Source organism: Cavia porcellus, unplaced genomic scaffold, assembly GCF_034190915.1.
Source record: "Cavia porcellus strain 051 isolate PalLab524CR breed Dunkin Hartley unplaced genomic scaffold, mCavPor4.1 scaffold_3, whole genome shotgun sequence".
NCBI lineage: Eukaryota > Metazoa > Chordata > Mammalia > Rodentia > Caviidae > Cavia > Cavia porcellus.
This window is the reverse complement of record NW_026947486.1, coordinates 43,397,334-43,404,067: the sequence shown is the minus strand read 5'-3', so window position 1 is coordinate 43,404,067 and position 6,734 is coordinate 43,397,334.

Sequence of the window (6,734 nt, the reverse complement as noted above, 5' to 3'; positions counted from 1 at the left end):
TACAGCTCTACTTTTTGAGCTGGTCTCTTAGCATTTCTAAACTTTTCCCCCAAGCCATTCTGTAAGGCTCATGAAACACATGGTCAAGTATAGTCACAGCAGTGATCCAATTCTCTGGTAGCAAATTCGGTCTTAGTTACTTTTACCATGACTGAGACAAAGTACTCATCATGACAAGGTAAAAGAGGAAAGGTTTATTTAATTCACAGTTTGTGGAGCTTTTAGTCCATAATTGCCTGGCTCCAAGGCAGTGGCATATGGTAGAAATGCAACAGTTCATGGTACTAGAAAATAGCAAGAAAAACAAGCAAGAGACAAAACTTTTTGTTCCTTAAAGTGTATGCAGGCTACCAGCTCTGGAGTGGGTATAGCATTCACATCCTTAATCCCAGGGCCACTAATCCCAACATTGCACCACAACTCAGTCCCACGTCAGCTCTGAACTAACTTTATGACCCCTTGAGGCTTTTGGGGGACATCTAGCTAAAAACCATGACAGTTATTTACTATGAAGTATATGCAGTTCTGTTTAATCTATAACTTAATTATTTTCTTCTATTTGTAAGACATATATTCTTTTGTAATATCAAGTGTCACTTTAACTGAAAACTAAACATTGCAGCTCATTCTTTTGACAAGATTGTATTTCTTCTTTGAAGATGTTTTATACTTGCTTCTTAAAGTGCTGTTAACTGTACTTAAGACTATATATACTTTGTACAATTTTATTTATATGTTGTTTAACTGAATTTTAATTCTGCACAAACTTTCATGAAAAAGCAAACCTTTTTAACCACTTACATAAATAATCATATACAATCAGAACTTTTTCCCCCATAAGAGATGTATGTTCTATTATTTTTAAATGGATGTGCTAATTTCTGAACCCCACCAGTTATAAATTTCAAGTTACTGACTTCTGAATCAGGTACTAATGACAATTAATCACAAACCATTTACAATCACTCCTCTACTGAGAAACCAGAATCTACAATATAGTTCCATATATGTAATGATAGATGCACATTATTTCTAGTGATAGACTGATGCAACTCCAGCCCAAATTATCTTATTTAAAGCACACAAGATAATAATAGTTTGGTAAGTAGAGAATGTACCATAAGTTTTGAAACAATACAGAATAAGTTAATAACAACATCTGAGATATGACTAACCAAAAGTTATATACCCAGCATTTAAATACTAGATTTAACTATATTATTGAAATATTCAAAATTTTAATTATAAATTATACATTGTTATTCTTCAATAAACCATTGGAGAAATTATTCCTTATTTCTTATACAAGAGTTAACTTCTGAAAAGAAGTTAATGAAATATACCCTAGAAGAAAAATAAAAGATAGAAATTACAAAATTATTTCAATAGATGCCAAGAAAATATTTGAAATATTTTAAAACATATCCATCATAAAAATTCAACAAATGTGGAACAGAAGGAAATTATCTCACCATAATGAAGCAAATATGACAATGCACACAAGTAACATCATCCTCAAAGGTAAGCAGCTGGAAACTTTCCTCTAAAGTGAGGAACAAGGCAAAGTTTTACACTTGCACCATTATTCTTTTATGTGGAGCCAGATTAGAGAAGAAAACAAAAACTATTCAAATCATAATGGTCAAAATTAAATGACTCCTCTTTTCAGATAATGTGTTTTACATGAAGAAAATGCTGAAGGCACAATTGTTAATTTTTTTATTTCAAAGAGAACAAAACAAACAAAATGGAGCAGAACAAAGCAGATCAAAACAAAGCAATGAAATCAACACAAGATTTCAAAACAAGACAACAGGAAATCAGCAGTGGATACCATAATTTCTCTTGTTCTCTTTGAAATAGTTGTCCATATATTCACACACAATGAATTCAAACAAGATAAAAATAGTATAAAATCATTCAAAACAAAAGAATGAAAGCATTACAGGTTTTCAAAACCAGACAGTAGAAAAATCAACAATGCCTAACATAATGTCCCTTGTTTTCTTCAAAATAGTTGACCATACTTTCACATATATTGAAATTAAATAATACAAAATAGAATAAAACCAGCCATAACAAAGTAAAAAAGCATTACTGGATTTCACAACAAAATGATAGAAAATCAACAGTGGATACCATAATGTCTCATTTTCACCAAAGTAGCTATTCATACCATCACACATGATAAAATCAATTCTTCTAAACTCTTTAGAACAATTTCTAGGCATGTATAATCCTATACGTGTACATCTATTCTTTCTACATTAAAGGGAAAAACAAAACAAATTTTGAGAAAATAAGAAACAAAAGAGACAAATAACAACAGATCTCAAAACAGTGTCAATATAGGCTTTCTAAGCAAAGTGATAGGAACATAACAAACGTTATTTTGCATTTTCATCTTCATAACAGTTACTCATATTATCAGATATAAACATGTAAAATAGATCTTATTTTATGAATGTTTACTGTTTTCTTCCAAGAATTAGTAGAATTAGTATCAAAACCATCTTATCTATATTAGGAGTGTATTTACAATTTTGTATCTTCTTTATTTTCCCTTCCTTATTTTCTCCTTTTTCCCGTTATTTTTCCCCTCTGAATAGTTTCTTACACATTCATGGTCTCTTTTTTTGATATTTTGTATCTTACTTACTTTTTGAGTTTCTTACACTGGGGAGACAATATGGTGTTTACACATGTGAGTTTGATTTATTACATTTATGAATACAGTGTCAAGTCTCATCATTTTACCCATATAAGCCTCAATGTGACCCTTCTTTATAGCGGATGTACTCCATTGTATAAAAACCACATCTTTTTTACTCATTCCTCAGTTGATGGGCATTTGCGTTCTTTCCAAGATATGGCTATTATAAATTATGCTGCTACAAACATGGACACACATATGACACTGTGGTATGATGTTTTAAATTATTGTGGGAATACACCCAGGAGTGAAATTGCTTGGTCAAAGCAAATTTCAAATCCCATAATTTTGAGGGACTTCCACACTGACCTCCACGGTGACTGCACTAGTCTACACTCCCACAAATAGTGAAGAAGAGTTCCTTTGTCCTCACGGCCTCTCCAACATTTGTTATTGCTGGTTTTCTTGATCTTGACCATATTTTCTAGAGTGAGATGGAATTTCAATTTGTTTAAATCTGTATGTCTCTAATGATCAATGAAGATGAACATTCATTCATGTATTTATTTGCCATTTGTATTTCTTCAGCTGAGATGTATATATTCATTTTTTGATTGGGTCTATGAAATTTGGAAGTCTGCTTTTCTTAAATTCTTTATATGGTCTAGATAGAAGTCATTTATCAGAGGAACCTTTGATTAAGATTATTCCAATCTTTGAGTTTCTTTTTACTCTATTGGAGATTTATGTTGACATACAAAGATGTTTTAATAAGATGAGATGCCAGTTATCAATTCTGAGAAATATTTCCCATGCAGTTTGACTTTTGCCCACAAATTCTCTGTGTACACCTATGGCTTCATCATTTCTACCTACTTTCTCTTCTAGCATATGTAGTGTTTCTATTTTAATATTTAGAACTTTGATCCATTTTGATTTTATTTTAGTTTAGTGCATGGTGATAGGCATATATCTAGTTGTATTTTTGCACATTTGGAAAGCAAGTTTTTTCAGCACTACTTATTAAAAAGGATATCTTTCTTGCAGTGAACATGTTTGGCTCCTTTATCAAAGATAAAGTGGCCAATTGTCTTTGTAGTTGTAGTTGTATTTTGCATCTATTCCATTTTATTTTAGTATCATGCAGATTTTAATACAGCAGCTTTATAATATAACTTCAATTCATGGATTGTGATGCCTCCTTCTTTGGCTTTATTGCCGAGAATTGCGTTGGCCATTCTACGTCTCTTCTCATTTCAGATTAATTTTAGGAATGATTTCTCTAGATCAGTGAGGTTTGCTGCTGGGATTTTGAATGGAATTGCATTAAATGTGTACAAAAATTTTGGTAGAATAGCCACTTTCACAATGTTTGCTCTTGCTATCAATGAACAAGGAATGACTTCGCATTTTCTGAGATACTCTTCTAATTCTTTTTCCCGTGTATGATAATTTTCCTACATAGAGCATTGCTTCCTTTGTTGGGCTGATTCCTAAGCATTTAAATTTTTTGATTCTGTTGTGAAGAGTGTGGCTTCACTTATTTCGGTCTCATTGAGTTTCTTGATTGTGTAGAGGAAAATTATTGATTTTTTAGTGTTCATTTTGTACCCAGATACATTACTGAATTTGGTTATCACAAATGGAAGTCTTTCAATGGAGTTTTGAGGCTTTTTCATTCTCAGTGTCATGTCATCTGCAAATAATGATAACGGAGCCTCATCTTTTCCTATCTTTCTTCCTTTTCTTTCTCTTGTCTATTTGCTCAGGATAATATTTCCAGCACTTTATTGAATAGGAATGGTGATGACAGAAATCCTTGTCTTTTTTTAAAATTTCATTTAAAGAGAAAAAAAAACAGAAAAGGGTAGGAATAATATATAATTTAAAAAATAAACAGTAAGAAATCACTAGTTGTTAAATTACATACTTAGAAATAGTTGTTCAAGTTACAAAAGTAAAGCACTGTAATTCTTTCATTCTCTCAAATGGTTTTATACTGTTTTGTCATGCTTGATACTATAGTATATGAAGTTATGCTTAACTATTTTAAAGAAAGAGACACTATGGTAGTTACTGTTAATTATAGGTTGTCTTGTGGTAAAATGCTGTGTTATTTGCATTGTTCTGATCTGATCTGCTTTGTTGTACCCTTTTTTTTCTTAATCGCTTTAAAATAAATAAAATTTAAAACAATAAAGTATACAAAGTGGACATTCAAACAGTAAGACTGTGAACAGTTCTGTTCAATGATCGACAAATGTGTAGCAATATGGTTATCTATCTTACACACTTAAACATACATACAGTTATATCCTTTCTTTTCCTCTCTTTTTTGAAATAGCAATTACACATTTTACGTTTTATTACTCCTACAGTTCTTATTACTTTTTAAACCAGAGACACAATGCATATTTATAAATATACTTCTTATTTCACTAATGACGATACTCTCAAGTTGCCTCCATTTACCTATGAAGTCCTCAATATCATCCTTTTTTATAGCTGAGTAAGACTCAATAGTACAAAAATACCACATCTATTTCATCCACTCTGCAGTTGACAGGCATCTTGATTGTTTCCAAGATTTAGTTATTATAAATTGTGATACTATGAGCATGGGTGTACATATATCACAGTAACATGATATTTTAGGTTTTTCTGGGAAAATACCAAGGAGGGGAATAGCTGGATTGAAGGAAATTTCTAATCCTAGCATGTTGAGGAATCTCCACACTATTTCCACTAGGGCTGCACAAGTCTACACACCCACAAACAGTGGAGAAGGGTTCCTTTCCCCCTTCACCTTCCAACAGTGGTTATGAGTTGATTTCTTGATGGCAGCTATTCTTTCCGGAGTGAGATGAAGTCTCAATGCTGTTTTAACTTGCATTTCTTAAATGACCAGAAATGGTGAACATTTGATCGTATATTTATTTGTCCTTTATGTATCTTCATCTGAGAAATTTGGGTTCATCTCAGATGCCCATTTTTGGAGAGGGTCCCTGAATTTGGGGAGCTGGATATTTTCAATTCTTCAAATATTCTGGCTGTAAGTCTTTGTCTGAGGGGTTGCTGGCTAAAATACTTTCCCATTGTGTGGGTTTTCTTTTCACTCTGTTGGTGATTTCTTTTGAAGTGCAGAAACTTTTCAATAATATGAGATCCCAGTTGTTGATTCTTTGAAGTGTTTTCTGTGCAGTTTGCACTTTGTTCATGAATTGCCTGCCTACCTCTATGTCTCCAAGATTTCTACCTACCTTGTCTTCCAGTAGATTTAGTGTTTCTCTTTTAATATTTAGATCTTTGATTCATTTAGACTTTAGTTTTGTGCATGGTGATAGGCATAGGTCTAGTTTCAATCTTCAGCATGTGGAGGGCCAACTTTTCCAACACCATTTATTAAAGAGGCTATCCTTCTTCCAGCGAACATGTTTAGCGCCTTTGTCAAATATAAGGTTGCTGAGTGTCTCTGTGGCTTTGTTGCATCTTTAAATCTGTTCCACTGATCCTCATGTCTGTTTTTCTCCCAGTACCATGGTGATTTTATCACTGTGGCTTTGTAGTATAGTTTCAAGTCAGGAATTGAGATGCCTCCTGCTTTGCCTTTGTGGCCAAGAATTGTCTTTGCTATTCTAGGTTTCTTCTGTTTCCAAGTGAATTTTAGGAATCTTTTCTCTAGATCTGTGAAGTATGCTAATAGTATTTTTATTGAAATTGTTTTATATCTGTGTAACAGTTTTGGGAGTATGGCCATTTTTCACAAAGTTGGTTCTTCCTAGCCAAGAGCAAGGAATATCCTTGCATTTTCTAATATGCTCTTCAATCTCCGTCTTTAGTGTAACATAATTTTCAGCCTATAGGTCTATTACATACTTAGTTAGGTTGACTCCTAAGTATTTCATTTTTAGATCCTATTTTCAAGGTTGATATTTCCTTAATTTCACTCTTAGTGATTTTTTTGTGTACAGTAATCTGATTGTTTTTGAGCATTGACTTTGTATCCAACTACACTGCTGAATATGTTTATAAACATCTAGTCATCTTTTAATGGAGTGTTTTGGGTCTTCTATATAGAGTA